This window comes from Dipodomys spectabilis, unplaced genomic scaffold (assembly GCF_019054845.1).
Source record: "Dipodomys spectabilis isolate Male_0828 unplaced genomic scaffold, ASM1905484v1 ptg000175l, whole genome shotgun sequence".
NCBI classification, from domain to species: Eukaryota; Metazoa; Chordata; class Mammalia; order Rodentia; family Heteromyidae; genus Dipodomys; species Dipodomys spectabilis.
In genome coordinates this window covers 17,021,085-17,041,885 of record NW_024870852.1, presented here as the reverse complement: position 1 = coordinate 17,041,885, position 20,801 = coordinate 17,021,085, and the positions used below count along the sequence as shown (strand labels likewise).

The following is a 20,801-nucleotide window of genomic DNA, read 5'->3' as shown; positions in this document are numbered from 1 at the left end:
TGTGTGTGTGTGTGTGTGTGTGTGTGTGTGTGTGTGTGTGCTGGGACTTGAACTCGGGGCCTGGTTGCTATCCCTAAGCTTTTGTGCTCAAGGTTAGCAAGCATTCTACTACTTAAACTGCTGCTCTACTACTGGCCTTTTGGTGATTAGTTGGAGATAAGAGTCTCACAGGCTGAGCACCAGTGGCTCACACCTCTATTTGTAGCTACTCCGGAGGCTGAGATCTGAGGATTGAGGTTCAAAGCCAGTCCAGGCAAGGAAGTCTATGAGACATGTATCTCTAATTAGTTACCAAAGCAACCTCAGTGGAGCTGTGGCTCAAAGTGGTAGAACTCTAAGCAAAAAAGCTGAGGGACAGCACTCAGGCCCTGAGTTCAAGTCTCATAATGGGTACACACACACAAAAGTCTCAGAAACTTCCTCTCTGGGTTGGCTTTGAATCACCATCTACAGATCTCATCTCCCTGAGTAGCCAGGATTACAGTATTAAGCCTCTAGTGACTAGCTATGAGGTACAGCGTGAATTGCCAAAATGAAAACAGAGTAAGATGAAATTCTTTGGACCCCTAACCTGTCACCCAAATGCAGTAATTTTTTATTTATTCATTCATTTATTTATTTAATTTTGCCAATCCTTGAACTCTGGGGCCTCAGTCCCTGAGGTTTTTTTGCCCAAGGCAAGTGCTCTACTGCTTGAGCCACAGCGCCACTTCTGGCTTTTTTTGAGTAGTTTATTGGATCTAAAAGTCTCACAGTTTCCTGCCCAGGCTGGCTTCTAATCATGATCCTCAGATCTCAGCCTCCTGAGTAGGTAGGATTAAGGTACAAGCCACAGGTGCCTGGCCTCAATAATTATTTTATCTGTAAGGCACCTACTGTGTGTACTATCACTCTAGGTCTATGGAGACAGACAGACTGACAAGGACAGGTATCTATCTAGTGGAAGCTCAGGAAAAGCAGAGAAAACTCAGAAGCTTCCAGAAATAAAGGAGTGACTATGGGAGGCACAGAGCAGGGGTGGGGGCAAAGGTCTGACCAGCTGGAGGCTCGTGCCTGTGCTATCTGGAGAGCTGGACTGGGAAGAAGGGCAGCAGGCTCTGCTTGCTCTAGCACACTTCTCAACCTCAACATTACTGCTGGGGTTGGGGCCAGAAAATCCTTTGTTGTGGGAGCTATGCACTGTACAATGTTTAGCGGTATCCCTGTGCTCTGTCCATTAGCTCCTCCTCTCCCCCAACCCAAATTGTCGCCAAAAATTACAAAAATCACCCAGCTGAGAACCACTGACTTCACTGACAGAGCTAGATGGCAGAGTGACACTCAGGGGCTACTTGGATCCGGCTCAGACCCATCAATGGAGTATTCTCAGCCAAGTAACTTTCTGGACTCACTTTCTTTTCTATGAGACAGGTCTCAATTCAGAAGAAGGACAGCTAAGCCAGGGACTGGTAGCTCATGCCTGTAATACTAGCTAATCAGGAGGCTGAGATCTGAGGATCACAGTTCAAAGCCAGCCTGGGCAGCAAAGTCTGTGAGACTCTCATTGCCAATTAACCACCAGAAAAGTAGCGCTGTGGCTCAAGTGGTAGAGTGCTCACCTTGAGCCAAAGAGCACAGGGACAGCACCCAGGCCCAGAGTTCAAGCCCCATGACTGACCACCCCCCTCCCCCCAAAAAAGGAGGATAACTTGAATGTTACAGACATCTAGAATTCTGTCCTCTCTCTGACCCTTTATCTCACCAATGGATGCTCCCCACATCTGCCTGGTCAGCATTTGTGGGGAAGGGGCTTCCTCTGTGCCCTGTCCCTTCTGCCTAAATCCATTCTTGAGGGCATTTTCTTTTCCTAGGACCTAACTGCTTCCTTGGGCTTCTCTAGACACAATGATGTCTATTTGACTTTCCTATATAACCCTCTAACCTCCAAACTAAATGAGCTAAAACTAATATTCTACTTTCATTCCCTGTAAGACCAGTCCCACTGGATGCCCAGACAGGCTGAATGTCTCTAAGGATACACTGACACGCCTCCCTTCCAAGCCCTATGAATTCTGCCGCCAATGTCATATTCGTATGACCTCTCCTTTATTCTCCAGCTGCCCTAGGTCAAGGCTTTATTCCCAGATGCCCTGATGGTGGATGACAGCAAGGCATTATGGGTAAGAGCATCATGGCCAAGACAGCTCGTGTCTCTGAGTCTTAGTTTCAGCTCTGAAGTGAAGATAACATCAGGAATGTGTAATGATGAGACAATTTGGGTAAAGCTGTGTCATCCAATCAGTGTGTCACTTAGCAGCAGCAGCAGCTTTTTTCTTTTTTCTTTTTGGCATTATCACAGCCCCTCTCACCCAGGGTGGCCCTGAGGGCACTGGAGTAGGGCGGCCCATTTGTGCAGTTGGCAGTTTAGACAAATTAACTTGGTATTCAAAGCCTGGAACAATGGTGGTCCCACTTATTTGCAAGATGAGCATGTGACTCTAGGCAGGCCTCACAGGGTGCCCTGCCCAAGCGGCAGACCTGGCTCTTGGGAACGTCTACAGGTCTTTTCAGCCTCTATCCATAGGAAAGCCAGAATAAGCTTCCTGAGTCTGAGCTCTCAGTCCCAGATCTAGGCAGGAGAAGGGTGGGGCTCTTCAGCTAGGATGGGAAGCGGCAGAAGGCTGAGCATTTCTCCTCCTGCTGCGCCTTTCCCTCCTTCTTCATCTTTTTTTTTGGGGGGGGGAGGTGTCCTGGGGTCTCAGACAAGAACTCTACCACTGAGCTATATCTTTATTCCCAAGTAGCCATCTTTCTCTTGCCCTGGAAGACAGAAAGTGCCAGCTCAGCTCCCCAGATGGGTTCAGCAATCAGTGTCAAGGCAGGCAGGGTAAAGGTCAGACCTTGCCCTGACACTTAGCACCAGAGAGGATGGGTGTCCTCCTCAAGGTCACAAGATTGGCCTGAGGTGAAGCTGGGTCAACCTCCCAGGAAGGTTTTGTTGTTGTTGTTTTGTTTTGTGTGACAACACCTTCCCTCCAGATTCAGTGCTGTTCTTACCGAGGGAACCCACAGTCCCGGTGCCAGGAGGAGAGAGGAAGTGAGCCCCCTCCCCCCCGCCCCTGCCCAGGCGTCCTAGAGGCAGATTCAGGCCCGCAAGCATTAAAGAAAAAGGTCAGAAGGCAGGACAGATGGACAGGATGGAAGAGAAGTATCTCCTCCCCGCCCTAGGCAGGGCCCTACCTGGGAATCTGTCCACTGGCCCTCAAGTCTCCGCCTCTACCTGTGTGCACCGGCTCCACAGGTGAGTGTCTGCAGTTTGCAAACCACCTGGTGCTTCCGCCTCCTCCAGGACACCGTGAGAACCCCGGCCCCGCCCCTTCCACCAGCCAGGTGCTGCCTCCGCGGGCCACGCCGCGCCCAGGCTCCACCCCCACCCCGGAGACCCCGCCCCCGTCCCGCCCCCACGTCCAACGGCGCTTTCTCCTACGGAGGCTGGGGCGGGGCCAGCCCGCAAGGCGCCGCCCCCACGCCCGGCCCAGCCCAGGCGCCCTTTGGCCCAGCGCCCCGACGGCCCCGCCCCTTGTTCCTCAGACGGGAACGGGGCGGGGCGCAGAAGCGGCGCCTTTGGAACGGAGCCGACCCAGGTCTTCCTGGCTTTGTTTCCAAGTTCACTCGGTGATCGCGGGCAAATGCTTTTTCCCCGGGTCTTGCTCTGTCAAAGAGGAGCGCCATTGGCTAGGGTTCCGAGATCACAGAGCGTGAAACGATTCTGTGAGGCACAAGGCGTTCAAATCTCCCATCAGGGGGGCAGCCTTCCCTGACACCCCTCAGCCCTCCGTCCAGCCGGGCCCCTGTGCGCGCACAGCCCACAGTTGTCATTCATTTTTGCTCGGATGACTTTGATTAAAGCCACACTGCTCTCTTTCTTGCTCTCATCTGCCCCCCCCTCCCTGCCTCTGTGTGTCTGTCTCTGTCCATACCCTCCTGCCCTAGCTGCACTCACGATGTCTGCTGTTTAAACTACACAAGAGCTCAGCACAGTGCCTGACAAACAGCCGGCGTTCAACAAATGTTTGTTTCTTCATTCCCTCCACCCGAGACCTTCCTCCGTGGAAGGGCAGTGAAGGAGCAATGCCTACACTGGCCAGCAGAGGGCGCACCGTAACCAGCCTTCTCACTCGACCCGGCTTCCTCTCCCCTTGGCAAACAGAGGGGAGGGGGAGGGGGAGGGGGAGAGGCCTGGTACCTCTGGGTGCCTGTACCATGGGCAAGGCCCAAACCGAGAAACGGTTTGTTCCCTTTACATCTATGCTTCTTTTGCCTTCCCTGGATCAAAGACTTCTCCCACCACTCATGAGGATGTATGGCTCCTACAAGGAGGATGCGCTGAGAAGGGTCAGGAAGTGAAGGAAGCAAGAAGGAAATCTGGCTTGGAAGAGTAGATAAGAATGGAAAGGAGAAAGAAAAAAAAAAGCCAAGTGTAGAGAGTACTGGGCAATGAGAGGCTGAGTGACTGGACACTCAGATGTCATTTAGTATCTGTCCTGAACCCAGGCAGTACGTGGCTTCCATCTCAGAGAGGCAAGCTTGGGAGCAGAACCGTTAGAGGTGACCTGGGAGTCATTACAAATGACCCTTCTGTATGACAGCAAAACCCTGCAAACATCAGGCAAACAATTTTTTTTTCTCTTTGAAACAGGGTCTTACTGGGTACAGGCTGGCCTCCTGAGTGGCCAGTACTACAACTACACACCATGTCAAACACATAACAAGCATGTTTTATAGGATATATTTATACTAAACATGGATTCATTATTCATCTAAATTCAGAGTTAACTGAGTCCTTTGTTTTGTTTTTGTTGTTGTTGTTTTTTTTTTCTAAATCTAGTAAACCTATGTCTGTCCAAACAGCCTTGTCTCTAGCACATGAGACTTGGGCTAGCAATAGTCTCCTGCCCAGTCTTTCCACATTCAGCTTCCATCTGTCACTAACCAAGTCCAGAACTTTGCGTGGCTCCCAGCTGCTTCCACAGTGCAAGCGGGATTCTCTGGCTGCTAGATCCTAGCTCTTTTGCTTGGAGCCTTTCCAACTTCTGCTCCTGTCCATCTTTTCCCTAGTTGGCATGTCTTTTGCCCACTTACAAGAACATAATGCTAATGCTTATGGAGTACCCCCACTGGGTGCACATTATGTTATTTTTCATTTGCATTGTCTCAATTGGATTCTCACAAACCCAGAACTGCAACTGCACCCATCCCATTTTATCAATGAAGAGACTAGTACTCAGCACCTGGGAATTTGTTAAGAATACCAATTCTCTTGGGCTAGGAATGTGGCTTAGTGGTAGAGTGTTTGCCTAACATGTATGAAGCCATGGGTTTGATTCCTCAGTACCACATAAACAGAAAAGGGTGAAAGTGGCACTGTGGCTCAAGTGATAGAGTGCTAGCTTTGAGCAAAAGCTGCTCAGACACAGTGCCCAGGCCCTGAGTTCAAGCCTCAGGACTAGCAAAAAACAAAACAAAAAACAATTCTCACTTCCCCTCCCCCTCTTAGACCTACCAGAGTTAGAAACTCTAGAGGCTGAGCCAGCAGTCTGTATTTTTATTTATTCTTTTTTTTTTTTTTTTTTGGTGCTGACATTAGGGCTCCTACTCAGTGCTTAGGCACTGTCCTTGAGCTTTTATGCTCAAAGTTAGTGCTCTACCACTGAAGCTACAGCTCTACTTTTTTCTTTTGGTGGTTAATTGCAGATTAGATTTTCATGGACTTCCAGCTTTTTGCTAGTTAATTGAGATAAGAGTCTCTTAGACTTTTCTGCCTGCGCTAGCTTTGAAAAGTAGTCCTCTCATATCTCAGCCTCCTAAGTATCTAGGACTACTCGTTTGTATTTTAATAAATCCCTTTCCCCTCCTCCAGCACCCAGGCAATTCTAATATGTGCTCTAGTTTGAGATCTGCCACTGTAAGAGATAAAGTTGGTAGCCACTCACCATGGCAGAGGAATAAAGCAAGCAGAAGCCCCCAGGCAGGCTGCTTATGGTCTATTGACAACAGGCTGGGCCAGGCACCAGCCATGGTTCCCGAGATCTTATGGTTTGGGCGCCCAGGACAGGGAGGGTAAACAGACAGCTATCAGGCAATCCCATGAAAGATGACTGAGGCAGGTCCATAGCGGGGTGAGAAAGCTTTCCCAAGTAGAGATCTAAGCCTAAATTGGAATTAGATGAAGACAAGGGAGACTAGTTTGTTACTAAGGCCATGCAAGGGCTAGCTGCTGGAAGGAGTTCAGTGTTAGAGGTGGGAAGTCGGGGGGAGGGGGCAGACTATAAAATTCCCTGCCCTCGGAGCACAGGGAAAAGATCGTTTTGAGGAAAAGCACTGGGAAAGATGGAGGATAGAGGTGTAAAGAGAGCTGGGGTGTGTCGGGGGAGGGGGACGTCCCCTTTTCTTACATCAAAAGAGCTCCACCCTCCAGAGCCTCCGCAGAGAATCAGCTGATGGGGACTGGTGAGAGGTTCTGAGCAGCAAGCCGGGTACAAGCCAAGTCCTTCCTGGGGTTGGAGTAAGTAACACTGTCCACGAAGCCCCGCTCACCCGAAGCCACGCCCCCACGGGCCACGCCCCTCCCTCACAAGCCTGAGTAAATCCAAGCTCTGAGTCAGTGGCCTGATTGCTTTTTGTTTGTTACAGCTGTGCATCCACTAAGGCTCTCAGTCTTTCCCAGACTGGCCCAGAAAATGATCCGCTGGAGTCTCCGCTGGAGGGCAGGAGACTTCCATTGTCATCCACCATGCCTGCCAAAGGAGCTTTGAATGCTGGCTGAGGCCAAGTTGCCCAGTGGGCTCGGTGGGAGGGGGTGGGAATGGGGCCCCAACTGCCCTTTTCGGGAAAGACAGCTTTTTAAAAAAAATTCGTTTGTGATTTTTTTTGTTGTTGTTTTGTTTTTTCAGTTTAGAGGGGAATGCTGGCAGATCAGGAACTACTGGATGAAGTGGAGCTTTCTGTGTCCTAAAAATTCCTCAGGACTCAATGATTGCCCAGTGCATTGACTCTCAACAAGAGGACCTCCTATTCTTCTTAGGTGGGTACAGCCCACCTCCCTGTGGGCCATGCCCCCTCATGCCTTGAAGCTCAAGGAAGGTGTATCAGGGTGCTCTGTACTTAAACAGATATTCCAAAACATTGTTGTTGTTTTATGCCGACATTGGGGCACCGTCCCTTAGCATTTTTACTCAAAGCTAGAGCGTAATCACTTGAACCAGCAGCTCTACTTCAGACTTCTTGGTGGTTAATTAGAGCTAGGACTCTCATGGACTCTTTCCTGCCTGGGATGGCTTTGAATCTTGATCCTCAGATCTCAGCCTCCTGAGTAGGTAGGATTACAGGCACAAGCCACCAGCATCAAGGCTCTAAATCCATCTATATAGGAATGTAAGCCCTCTGAGGATAAGATGCTTGAGTTGTCTTCACTCAGGTATATGTCGCAGGACCAGTGTCTGGCATGTAACAGGTCTCCAGTGAGTATTAGTGAGTGGATAGCCACATCTTGGATGGTCTTCCCTCTGCTTGGAAGTCTCTGTCCCTTGCTGCTACCACTAGCCGCTTTCCCCAGGACTCTGGACCCGGCCGCCCAGGCAATAGGATTTTTTGTTGTTGTTGGGTGTCTGTTTGGCCCTGGAGTGCCTTTGTAGGTGCCAGTGTTTTGACCTTGTGCCTTGGCCAAGTTGTCAGCAAGTGTGAAATAACAAATTCCAGTTTCTTCCCCCTCTTCCCTAAGGCAAGAGTGTTAAAATACACAAGGAGAAGGGAGACAGAGAGAGGAACAACCACCAGAGTAGAAAGGTGGAGGGAGTCACAGATTTTCCTGGGGGCTTCATCCTGTCAGTTTTTCAAGAGACTCAGGGCAGCAGCCAGCAGCGAGCCAGGGCTGTGAGCTGCATATGTATCTTGAGCTTTGAGCCACGTGGCAGAAGCAGACCCATTGAGTCATAGGACACCCAGCCACTCTGCTTCATAGAGTTTGGTGTGTGGAGTATTTTTGTTTTTTACAGTGCAGCTGTCTGTGTAATGACTTCCTTCCCATGGCCTTGTTCACTGAGGTGTCCCTGGGTGACTAGCTGAGTCACTACATTCCTTGCTGCTTAAGACATTGGCCCAAGTACCAAGGAACAAGTTCCTTCATGGAGCTGGTACCTTTGAGGCCTACCAAAAAGTACTCAGTACTAGGCAGTGCTGTTTATGCCTGTAAATAATCCTAGCTACTGAGGAGGCTGAGATCTGAGCCCCAAGCCAGCTGGGACAGAAACATGCATGAGACTCATCTCCCATTAACCAGCAGAGAACCAGAAGTATAGCAGGTGTAGCTCAAGTGGAAGAGTGCTAGTCTTGAGAAAAGAAAAAGAGAAGCCAAGTGAGAGCAAGAATCCTTGAATTCAAGCTCTAGTACTAGTACCAAACACACACACACACACACACATTACTCAGTAAAAACACAATCAGACCTCCCATTACTAACCTACACTCCCCCTTCCCCCAAATATGATTTAGAAAACAAGTAGAAGTAGATAAGAAATTCCATCTGGGTCATGTGTAAAAGCCAAGTAGAAGAAAAGAGATTCTAAACCTTCCCTATGCTTTCCAGCCATTCTAGATGAGTAACAAACAAAATTGAGAAAGTCATGTCCAGCCCAGTTGATCTTCCGTATGACTGCACTCAAAAGCTTACAGTCAACTATAAAACCATGAAAACACCACTAAGAACTATCTAGTAAAACCAACTTGACTGACAGAACCACACAATCAACAACTGTCTAAAGACACTAAATTATGCCACAATATGTAACTGGAACATTTCATGTTGTATGAAATATAAATATTTTCCTGAAAAAAAAGAAATTCCATTTGTTGCTTGGAAATATACACAGCCCTATGCCTTGGCTTGAAGAATTATTTGTCAGTAGGTGTAAGGTTAATACCAAGTTGAAGTGTAGTGGGGAAGAACACCAGGAACCAAGGTATGTCCCCTCTGTCTTTGCAGCATGAAAGGTAGGAAAACCCAAATGAGGAGACTGGCCCAGCTTGTGGGACTCCCAACTAGCTCAGCCCCTCTGACCAATAGACAAGTATTAGTTCTTAGTGAACTAAAGTATGCACAGGACTCCCACTGCAGTAATTTTGCTTCTGGGACTATAGATGAGAGGCTCAGATCCATAAGAAGATATGCAGAGGTTATTTTTATTTTTATTTATTTTTTGCCAGTCCTGGGGCTTGAACTCAGGGCCTGGGCACTGTCCCTGAGCTTCTTTTGCTCAAGGCTAGCACTCTACCACTTGAGCCACAGCATCATTTCTGGCTTTTTCTGTTTAGGTGGTACTGAGGAATCAAACCTAGGGCTTCATGCATGCTAGGCAAGCACTCTACCACTAAGCCACATTCCCAGCCCTTTTTATTTTATTTTTTTTACATTGCTGGCCATGGATAGAGGAACCGAAGGCAACGGAAACCCTGGGAAACAAGTTAGTAAAACATAGCAGATGCATTCCTTGTCATTCTTCTCAGTCATAAACAGCCAGGAATTAAATGCACCTACAATAGCACGGAAGAAAATTAGTGTTACATTGGGAAAATAGTAAGAGATATAAGACATTATTATTCCATTGAGGTACATTGAGGTACAATTGGTACGCAATAAACCACACATACCTATAGTATATAATTTGAGTTTTGACACATGTATCAATTGTGAGATTATCTCCACAGTTAAGATAATGAATATGTCCATTATCCCCCAAGTAGGAAGTATATCTGTATGTGTTCAAGCAGACAGATGTTTAACATCTGTTAGTTAAAAAATAGTTAAATGGTATGTGTATTTTAATTCTACAATTATAATAATGTATTTAGAAACTCTGAAAAGAATTGGGAAAAACTCATGTTGAAAATGAACTATACAACTTATGGTGGGGATGGGAGGGGGTAACTGGGGGGGGGAGAGATGGGGAAGGAGTGTCATTGTCCAGAAGAAATGTACTCTTAGTCAGGCACCTGTAATCCTAACTACTCAGGAGGCTGAGATCTGAGGATTCTGGTTTGAAGCCAGCCAGGGCAGAAAAGTCCCCATGAGACTTTATCTCCAATTAACCACTCAAAAAACTGGAAGTGGTGCTGTGGCTTAAGTGGTAGAGTGCTAGCCTTGAGCACAAAGAGGCTAAGGGACAGTGCCCAGGCCCTGAGTTCAAGCCTCACAATTGCAGGGGGTGGGAGTGGAAGTGGGAGGGGGGAAGCTTTCCTTATACATTCCCATTTACAGACATAGCCCATTTGATAAAATAGAGGCTAGGTAGTAATTTTATCACATCGTGTGTGTGTGTGTGTGTGTGTGTGTGTGTGTGTGTGTATGTGTGTGTGTGTGTGTGTGTGTGTGTGTGTGTGTGTGACACATTATTATAGGGATCGCCTGGAATCTGCTTAACTTACTGTTTTAGGGGAAAATAATTTGCCTCCTTGGGCAAATACAATTTGTGAAATACCTGTGAAATACCAACCCTGGTATTAAATGTATGCTGTTTCCTCTGTCTGTAATCGCTTTGTGATAAGCTCTTCAAATCCAGCCCCAGAACTTCCTCTGGAAAGCCTTTCTATTCTCTCTTATATACTATTACTTATGCCTTTCAGTGTGCTTCCCCAAACAGTTGGCAGATCTATCTAATGTTAGTCTAATGGTATGGAATTCCTCTATGGTTAGGAGAGTGCTTTGTTTATCTACAAGGCTACATATCTCTGTTTACTTTGATCAGAATACATGCTTAGAAAAGTTTGTGAAATAAATGAAGATAAATTGGAACAACATGCTTCTATGTATTCTCATTCATTCAAGGAATATTTATTGAGTATAGGAACATGTCAGCCCTTGCCCCAGATGTTAAAGATGAGCAAAACAAAATTCCTGCCCTCAGGGGCATTAAAGTTAATACAGAGGTCACAAGGACTGGGAGGGAAAATGGAAGCTGAATGAGGGATGTAGATTAGATATTTTAGTAAAGTGTGCAGGAAAGTTGGGAAGGTAACTTTCTTTTTTCTTTTTTTTTTTTTCGGTCATGGGGCTTGAACTATAGGCCTGGGCGCTGTCTCTCAGCTCTTCAGGTCAAGGCTAGCACTCTACCACTTGAGCTACAGAGCCACTTCCAGTTTTCTGGTGGTTAATTGGAGATAAGAGTCTCATGGACTTTCCTGTCTGGGCTGGTTTGAACCCTGATCCTCAGATCTCAGCCTCCTGAGTAGCTAGGATTACAGGTGTGAACCACTGGTGGCTAGCTTGACTTGAATTTTAACAGGATCCCTCTAGCTGCTGTGTTGAAAAGCACAAGTGGGATCCGGGAGAATGGGTAAGGAGACGGTTGGAATATTCTACTGCAGGAAGAGAGAGTTCCGAAGGTAGAAATGACAGGCTGCTGTTGGATGGAATGTGGAATATGATAGGAAGAGTGAAGCCTAAGATGGACACAATGACTTGGCTGGAGTCACCGACAGGCTGGCGTTTAGGTTCAGTGCAATCTTAGTTTAAAGTCAGCTTTTTTTTTTTTTTTTTAAAGATATCTTGCTTTGTAACCAGTTAGTCTGAATCTTGCTTGCCCAAGCTAGGGTCAAATTTAACACCTTCTCGTCTGTTTCAGACCTGAACCAACATACCTGTCCATAAAGTCAGGTGTTTTGAACACCACGGCAATCTGCAAGCTGTATATAAGCTGTATTTAATTCTTTCACTCCTTTCTATTGCTTAGTTACTAATCTTTAATTGCCCTTTTATGGATGAGAGAGGAACATGTCTGAAGCCACTCGATTAACAATCTGCTGGATTATTACAGACTGGGGATGGGGAGTCAGGTGTATCAAACAACAGATTTCTGTTTATTATAGGATTTAAAGGTGGGGGCGCATATTTGCTACAGACTTGGGTTCCACGAGCAGCAGCAGCAACAACAACAAAGACAACAACGTGTGACAAGCATTCAGGACCCTCAGAGGATACACGGTGGCGCAAGGCTAACCTTACGGGAACCGAGGAAGCCGGTGCTTGAGAGCTCAAGTAGCGGAAGATTCAGAATAATACCAAGGAAGCGAGCGGGGGATCAGAAGTCTGTTTTTGCTACTGTTACTTTTCATAAACAAGATATGCACAAGCTTGAGTGGGACTTCGGCTTTGCAAAAGGAAGGCTGTTTGGAAACACCGCCCTGGGGAGAGCGGCCGACGGGGTCCAGGGTCCCGACCCAGTTCACGTACTTTCGAAAGCGTATCCCCGTGGGGCCTCTCTCGGGCAGCCCTCCTCCAGAAAGGCCAGGATACGGAGTACAAAAGCCGGGGCCCCAGCATCCGCACCCCCTCTTCCCCCTCATCCCAATCCTCCCTCCCCTCCCCACGGCCCCCCTGGCCTCCGAGCGGAGAGCCAGGAAGGCCCCCGCGCATGCGCCTGGGGCAAGGTTCCCTTCTCCGCGCCGTCAGGGGGCTCCACGCCCCCTCACAAGCTCCGCCCCCAAGCGCCTGAGGCGACCTGGGCGGGGGGCTCCTGGCCACGCCCCCAGCCGGGCCCGAGCGGGGCCGAACGCCGCCGAAAACCTCCGAGCGCCGCCGAGCCGAGCCGAGCGGCTCGGAGTCAGTTGGTGCAGCTGCGTCCCCGCCGCTCAGCAGTCCGCGGCTCTGGCGTCGCCGCCGCCGCCGCCGCCGCTGCCAGCGCTGCCTCCTCCGTGGGGCCTGCGCTGCCCGCCAGCCCGCCCGCTCGCCCGCCCGTCGAGAGGGAGGGAAGCAGGGAGGGAGGCCCGCAGCGCAGGGAAAGCGGCCGGGCCGCGGGTGCCGGTGCCGCCGCCGCCGCCGCCGCCGCCGCCGCCGCTGCCAGTGCCGCTGCCAGGTGAGCGCCCGCCGCGGCCCTCCCGCCCGCCGACCCCGTGTGCCCCCGCGGCTGTCACCCGGTGTCCGTGTGTCTCTCTGCCTGTCAGCCCCTGTGTCTGCGCGAGCTGCTTCCCGCCGGGCCCGGCCCCCGCGCGGCCCGGAGGCTCGCGTCAGCCCGCCGCCCCCCAGGCTTTCTGTCAGCCGCCAGCAACCCCCCCCTCGGCCCCAACCCCACGCCGGGAGCCCCGCCCCTCCCAGGCCCCACCCACCGGGCCACGCCCACCACAGGCCACGCCCTTCCCGTCTGTCATCACTCCCCCCCGCCCCTCCACACACACACACACACACACACACACACACACACACACACACACACACTAGGCTCTGCGCCCTGGGGATCCCCGTGCACTGTGGCCCCACAGTTGCGAAGGGAGCAGGAAGGGTGACGGAGGGCAAGTGGGGGTGTCCGCGGAGGGGCACCTGGCCCAGCGGGTCAGCCCCAGGCCTCTGGTGTAAAGAGCTTCAGCTCCAAGCAACCCAGGAGTCGAACCACTCGGGGTACAGTAGAATCCTGGGGCCCTTGTCTGCCCACGCCGAAACACTACACGTGGGCCCCGAGTTCTCGGATGCCCCGAATGGCGTGGGAAGAGAGTTTTGCACTTCATTCAGAGACGCCTATTGGAAGCGATGGTGGGGAGCGGGAGGGAATACACGGGCCGTAGGTAGAGAGTGCTTGCGAACTGGAGTCCTTTGGAGTCCGGTGGTTTGCATTTCTGAGCAGCTACAGCTCGGGGCTTGTGCCCAGGGAGAAGCTGGTGTGTGATTGGAGGCGGGGGGGGGGGGGTGGGTGGGTGGGGGGGGAAGGGAGTGTCAAGCAGTGGAGGAGGGAGGGTATACTCCTTTCTGTTTTTGTGTATGTCTCAGGAATCCACGGCATCTATTTATGTAGATATCCTAAATGTTTATTCATGAGCTGTCTAGAAACTTTCAATCTAAAAAAGAATCACGGCAGTTTCCATTTAAATACGGGTACTTTCATTGGTCGTTATCTTGATGTCCTTCATTTGTGGTAACTTGGTATTGCAATATTTCAAAGTTAAGAGAAAATGAGTCCTAAAACAATTGGTGCTTTGCCTGCCGGATAATTCTCAATCATGGAGAACAAGCCAAAAGCTCACTTCATTTAGCTGGAACAACTTATTTGGGCTTGATTTGTTTCTAAGAGACATACAGTGGAAAAATCCAGAAGCAGCATGCAAATCAGTATGAAAGAGACTTGGGAAATGAATGAGAATGGCTTAGGAGAGATGGTATTAAGGTTGGTTTAGAGGACTGGGAGTCACTATGTAATGATAAACATTAACCAAGTTGGTTTGTGACCTTGATATATCCAGCTACACTTGATTTGTGCAGTGGTTCACAACAAGCAAACATTGCTTGGGAACTGTGGTAATTTGGGGGAAAATATTCCCCACGTTTTTTACTCCTACATTGAAATAAGATTTTAGACTAGGGTAGTCTCATAGTGGAGAGAGTTTATTTTAAGTTTTAAATATAACATTAAAAAGTAATTTATTACATTTCAAAGTAATTTATGTTTAATAGAAAACTTGAATAACAGAAGCATGGGAAAAACCTCAGTCTCACTAACCCTGGTAAATCAGTTTGGTGTTTTATCTTTTCAGTCTTTTGTTTCCATGTGTACGTTTTATTTTTTTCTTCATGCAAAGATGCTACCAGAATATGTTATTTTTATTTATGTACTTTTTCTTTTGCTTGTAACTAGATTATGGGGATATGTTTTGATTGTAGGAATAGGGACTTGTGGTCCCTTTGTGAGCAATTTAAAAAGTAAGCCTGATTGTTCTAGTTTTCTTACAGCATTCCAGTAGCTTCTCATATTAGTCATATTTCAAGTTCTTGCTGTGGACTACCAGATTGTCCACCTCTCTTGGCTTCCAGCCTGCCATACCTATTTCTGCTGTTCTTTAAAAATTGGAAGTATACTCCAGTTCACTGCCTTTGCATTTAATGTTCCCTCTACCCGGAACTCTGATCCCTGAGTATTGCCATGATTGATTCCTTTACTTCTTCAGACTTTCCCCATCCATTCTATAAAATACATCCCAGACACCTGCCCTCCATATCTTACTCTACTTACCAACACTTGTAGTACAAGTTTCTTGGTTTATTAACACTCTCCCCCGCCTCCTCCCCCCACCTCACATTAACCCATAAGTGTGAGACTTTTTCATTGCTGTATCCTTGGGACTCAAATGACACCTGACCCTTACAGGTACTTCGTATTTGCTGAGTGAATGGAGGGATGTTCACTATCCATCTATTCATACGACCTTGCTGGTAGCTATCTATGTGGCTATACCATGGGGTGGAAGAAGCTCTTAAATATCACAGCATTCCTCTCCTTTCCATGTCTGAGGAGAAATTTACAAGATGAGACTTACAATCTTAAAAATTACAGTCTTGACTTACCTTGAACAACTGAGGGAAGGAACGTTTTTGGCAAATGTTACTGGCTTTCTTTCTGCCTTATCCCTTGTGTCACATTGGGAATCTTTGAGAAGTATAAAGTGTCCTAGTTATGTTTACAGCTGCAATTCCAATTTGGTAGTTCTTAGTGACAGAGTAAGCCTCAAGAGCATAGTAGAGTTTTTGTGTCAGCAGATACCCCAAGATATAATTACAGCTTTAATGTGTTTTCATTTGGGAAATAGCAGTTCTATTTACTTACTTTCTTGGCAATTCTATCCTTTTCATCTCTCTGCTTATCATTTTTGGATGGCCAGCAGGTACACTTACTTTTTTTTAACATTTTAAAATTAATCCTTGACCTTTTGAGCATTTTGTATCTCTCATGTGACTTGAACTCTTTGAAAGTACCAGTTTCATCTTTCAGGTCGAAACAACATCAGTAGTAAAATGTGCCATTATATTTTCACTTATAAGGATAGGATAATTGTATCTTGGGCAGAATTTTTACAGAGAAGTTATAATGTGGGGGTAAGCTTCTTAAAGGTTTGAACTTATGGTGGGAAGCTTTTAATTTTAGTGTATTTAAAAAAAGAGACTTGCATTTTGCTCTAAAGTAAAAGGATCCCTGAAACACTTTTTTTTCTTACTTTTAATGCTCCATGTATACAAGAACTAAATTCTAAATGAAAATTTTATTATTTGAAAAGCCTAAAGGGAATGTTTTTATTTGTTTCATGAATACCTATTGAGCATTTCTGTATTTAGAACAATTCTGTGTTTTCCCCTGTTTTTCTAGGGGCTACCTGTTTAAATTTTTGCTTTTTTGTTTTTGTCTGTCGTGGGGCTTGAACTCTAGGCCTGGGGGCTGTCCCTCAGCTCTTCAGCTCAAGGCTAGCACTCTACTATTTGAGCCACAGCACCACTTCTGTTTTTTTGGTGGTGAATTGGAAATAAGAGTCTCACAGATGTTCTCGCCGGGGCTGGCTTTGAACTGTGATCCTCAGAACTCAGCCTCCTGAGTAGCTAGGATGAGCCACCAACACCCGGCTACCTGTTTAAATTTAAATTTAGATTATCAACCTAGTTCTTCAGCTTTTTTTTTTTTTTTTTTTTTGCCATTCCTGAGGCTTGAAATCAGGGTCTGGGCATCGTCCCTGAGCTTCTTTTGCTCAAGGCTAGCATTCTACCACTTGAGCCATAGCACTACTTCTGGCCTTTTGGTACTGAGAATTCCAACCCAAGGCTTCATGCACACTAGGCAAGCACTCTACCACTATGCCACATTCCCAGCCCCCCCCCTTTTTTTCATTTTTTGTTGTGCTAGTACTGGGCTTGAGCTCAGGGCCTGATGCTCTCCCTTGGCTTTTTTGCTCAAGAATGGCAGTCTTCCATTTGAGTCACACCTCTACTTGTGGCTTTATGCTACTCTCTTAGATAGGTCCTCATGACTTTGAACTGTAATCTTCAAATCTCAGACTCCTAAGAAGCTAGAATTACAGACATGGGTCATCAATACAGCATCCTCCTCATTTTTGAGGCAGGGTCTTGTTGTATAGTCTAGAGTTCTCTAGAACTCACTCTGTAGGCCAGACTAGGTATTCCAGGCTGGCCTTGAACTGTGATTCTCCTGTCTCAGCCTCTTGAGTGCTTCAAATCCTTATCCTCTAGGTTTCATCCTCCTAAGTAGCTAGGATTACAGGCATGAGACTCTAGCACCCAGAACTTGGGTACTTTGTTAATAGTCACTATACCAAACAAATAAATTTGTTTTCAGGCTCTGTGAGCTTTGGTCCTGGGGCTTAAACTCCAGACCTAGGTATTGTTCCTGAGCTTTTTTGCACAAGGATGGCATACCAATGCTTGAGCCACTGTTCTACTTCTGGATTTTTGCTGATTAGTTGGAGATAAGAGTCTCACAGACTTTCTTGCAGGCTGGCTTTGAACCACGATCCTCAAATCTCAGCTTCCTGAGTAATTAGGATTACAGGCATGAGACACTGACACTCAGCTCAAGCTCTGTATTTTAATTTTACCTTTGACACTTTCTAGCTCTCAGTCCTTGGAGAAATTATGTACACCTGCTTTTTCATCTGTAAATGAAAAAAAAATAGGTCTTACAGGGTCATTGAAGAAGGCTCTCTCTCTCTCTCTCTCTCTCTCTCTCTCTCTCTCTCCCCCCTGCCCTCTCTCTATTTCTCTTATACACCCCCCCCCATACCATTACCACCACCATCACAAACTAGTGTTAATTATAAGGAAGAAAAACTTCTAGCATCATCAATGAATTAGGATTTGGTAAAGAGTGGCTTACACTTGTAATGCTGGCTACTCAGGAGGCTGAGATCTGAGGCATGAGATTCAAAAGCCAGTCTGGGCAGAAAAGTCTGCCACACTCTTATTTTCAATTAACCAGCAAAAAGGCCTAAAGTAGAGGTGTGGCTCAAATGATTGAGTGCCAGCCTAGGGGGAAAAAAGCCAAATGAGAGTAAGAGGCCTGATTTCTAGCCCCAGTATAGGCACAGGCAAGCACACACAAACAGAGTGAATGGCAGCCAAGTGCAGGTGGCTCATGCTTGGAATCCTAGCTACTTATGCGGCTGAGAATGGGAGGATCATGGTTCAAGGCCAGAATGGGAAGAAAAGTCTTTGAGACTCCATCTCAATGGAGGAAAGCTAGACATAGTAGCATATGCCTGTCATCTCAGCAACTATGAGAAACCTCAAGTAGGTGGATTAAAATCCATGAGCATGTTCATGGAAGGAAGCACGTCTCCATCTCAAAAACCAGCAAACATGGGTCTAGAGGCAGGGTTCAGTGGTGAACACCTGAAAGGCAAGTTCAAACCCCAGTAACACACACACACACACACACACACACACACACACACAGCGTGAATAACTTAATGTTCTTTCACTGACTTTATTTTTGAATTTATTAAAAATGATCAGGGATGGCATGTGCCAGTGGCTCATACCTATAATTTTAGCTACTCAGGAAGCTGAGATCTGAAGATTATGGCTTAAAGCCATCCAGACAGGAAAATCCACGTGACTCCTATCTCCAGTTAATCACCAGCAATAGAGCTGCAGCTCAAGAGGTAGCACACTAGCCTTGAGCGAAGAAGCTAAGGAACAGTGCCCAGGCACACACTTACATACATACCAATTATCAGGGAATTGCCTGTAATTCTAGCTACTCAGGAAGTTGAGATCTGAGGATTACAATTCAAAGCCAGCCCGGGCAGGGTTACAATTCAAAGCCAGCCCAGGCAGGGCAAAAGTCATGAGACTTTTGCTTCCAATTGACAAACAAAAAATTGGAAGTAGATATGTAGCTCAAGTGGTAGAGCACTAACCTTGAGAAAAGACTCTCAGGGACAGTGTCTAGGTACTGAGTTCAAGCCCTAGAACCAACACAAAAAAATTGTCAGGGAATTTAGTGTTTGGCTCAGGATTTATAATTATTCTACTGATGTACACCCTACCTTTATGTTTAGCTTTAAGCTTGTCATATGATTATGAGAAGAGAAGAGAACTTTTTTTTTCTTTTAACATTCTTTCCCATTGTTAGGAGTCTGAGTAGAGATTTATTTCTCACTCTCTTTTTTGGTTGTACTGAGAATTGAACCTAGGGCCTTGGCACATGCCAGGCAAACACTCTACCATACCAAGTACTCTACTACTTGAGTCATGACCCAGCTCAAGAGACCTTTCAAGAAGCAAGACACATTTTATTCTTCTTTTACTAGAAAAGTACCCTTCATCATATTGTGTACTTTCATGTCTTGATTCACATCAGAGAGCTTACTTCAAATAGCCCTGTGGACTTGATAGCCCTTAAGATGGAGTATCTGGGTACAACCATATTTTCTGGTGAGATGGTTTCTAAGTGAGTGCCATTCTGGTGTTTCCATCATCTCTGTGAAGCTGTCTGCTAAGAATAAGTAGCAAAATGTCAGTGGACAAAGGAGAAGTTTTGGCAAATGGTTAAAGTCAGAAAGAGGGAGAATGAACTTCAAAGTATGTCAGTGATCTTCAGATAGCATGCTGGGCTCCATTGAAGTAGGAGACCGTGGATTTATTGGGATATTGATAGCATTCAACTACCTGGTTCTAGGATCAGAGAAGGGTATGTTTGTGTTAAACCAGGGATGGAGTTTGCTAGGGGTGAGTGACAGGACATGGTGATTAACATGATTCATCGTGTGTCTAAGCTGGATGGCAAGGAGACAAGGACCAAAAGTGTTGATGAAGTCAAGGACTGGGTGTATTGGAGTGATGGAGTCATAGGAGGATGTGGTTAGAGGAACATATGAATGGAAGATTTCAGAATTGGAGCAATTAATTACTGGGCATGACAGGCTTCTGTGTTTTGCTGTAGACACGAAGTGCTGAAGTGAAGTAAACTCAGTGAAGATGGCTGATGTTGAAGTGGTAAAATAACTGGGCAGCTGGAGATGTTTGGATCATCTGCATGTTTAGAGAAGCTATCAGAAAGTGCAAGGTGTTCAGGGTAACGAAAAGGATGGTGGGCCAGATCTTCGGTGTTAGAAAGAGGTCCTCTTCTGTAGGAGCCTCAAAGCATCAGGGGATTTTTGCATGGGGGAGGTGGAAGAGCATGACCTGGAAGGTTTATTGGTTACAAGGTCTCTATAAGAAGTCAGCCTTGGTCCAATTGCATTTTGCTTATGAGGGAAACTTGATTTAAGTGGGGAATACTGGTGGCATACTATATTTCTAAACTATTCATGAAAATTATCTAAGGATGTTTCCCACTGAACTCGAATCTCTAGGAGAGGAGACTGAGAATATATTTATCTGGGCTGGCTTAGATCCTCCTATTCAGGTTTATTATGTAGCTGGGATCACAAGTGCATGTCATCGCTCTGGACTTGTGGCTCACACCTGTAATCCTAGGTACTCAGATGGCTGAGATCTGAGGATCACGGTTCAAAGCCAGCCTGGGCAGGAAAGTCTGTGAGACTCTCATCTCCAATAAAACACTAGCAAACCAGAAGTGGTGCTGTGGCTCAAGCAGTAGAGTGCTCACCTTGAGCTGAAGAGCTCAAGCCCAGAGTTCAAGCCCATGACCGACAAAAAAAAAGTCTCACGGACTTACCTGCCTGATCTCAGCCTCCTGTGTAGCTAGGATTATAGGCATGAGCCACTGGTGCCTGGATTATTTTTATTTTTGAGATAAAGTCTCTCTAACTTTTCTTACATAATCCTCCTACCTCCACCTCCTGGATCCTGGGACTAAAGGTATATGCTACCATACCTGGCCCATTTCTGAGTATCTTCTTCAAGGATGCTTGATATAGGCAGGAGAGTCTTGTGGGATCAAACTTTGGTAACTGGAAAGTGGTCAGCTATTCCTCTATGTCCCTGCTCTAGCATGGCTAAGCACAGAGGGACTTATACAAAAGCTGTGAAGTCCTGGTCA

General features: G+C 46.9%; 1 protein-coding gene across 1 annotated transcript in view; it reads left to right on the top strand.

Moving 5' to 3' along the window:
- The first annotated feature begins 13,303 nt into the window (after positions 1-13,303).
- Zhx3 (zinc fingers and homeoboxes 3) overlaps positions 13,304-20,801 on the top strand; it is a 98,850-nt gene continuing 91,352 nt past the window's right edge. Inside the window, exon 1 of the mRNA XM_042694698.1 lies at positions 13,304-13,423. The gene's annotated coding sequence lies outside the window, so the exon portion shown is untranslated. The remainder of the gene's footprint in view (positions 13,424-20,801) is intronic.